The sequence below is a fragment of the Arachis ipaensis genome, chromosome B8 (assembly GCF_059453495.1).
Source record: "Arachis ipaensis isolate K30076 ecotype BB chromosome B8, ASM5945349v1, whole genome shotgun sequence".
Taxonomy (NCBI): domain Eukaryota; kingdom Viridiplantae; phylum Streptophyta; class Magnoliopsida; order Fabales; family Fabaceae; genus Arachis; species Arachis ipaensis.
The window spans coordinates 100070643-100071002 of NC_142443.1; the positions used below are offsets into that span (position 1 = coordinate 100070643).

At 45.3% G+C, this 360-nt stretch overlaps 1 non-coding gene across 1 annotated transcript; it reads left to right on the top strand.

Moving 5' to 3' along the window:
* The first annotated feature begins 256 nt into the window (after positions 1-256).
* Positions 257-360, top strand: LOC148548999 (small nucleolar RNA R71). The gene has a single exon (XR_015897313.1). It is a non-coding gene; the product is annotated as a small nucleolar RNA R71 (small nucleolar RNA).

Sequence of the window (360 nt, forward strand, 5' to 3'; positions counted from 1 at the left end):
GTCAGCCAGCTGCTTGGTGGTCATCTTGTTTTGAGCTAGCAGCGCGTCCATGTTGTTCAGCTCTATTACTCCTCGAGTATTGCCCCTTTCAGAAGCATAGAAGTAGTCATTCTCAGCTACAGTCTCGATGACATCTATGGCTTCTTCAATGATCTTCTTCTTGTTCAGAGATCCCCCAGATGAGTGGTCTACTGCCTTCTTTGATTCATAAGAAAGACCCTCATAGAAAATGTGCAGTTGCACCCATTCATTGAACATGTCTGGCGGGCACCTTCTTGTTAAGTCCTTAAACCTCTCCCATGCTTCATAGAGAGTTTCACCATCTTGTTGTCTGAAGGTTTGTACCTCAGCTCTCAACCT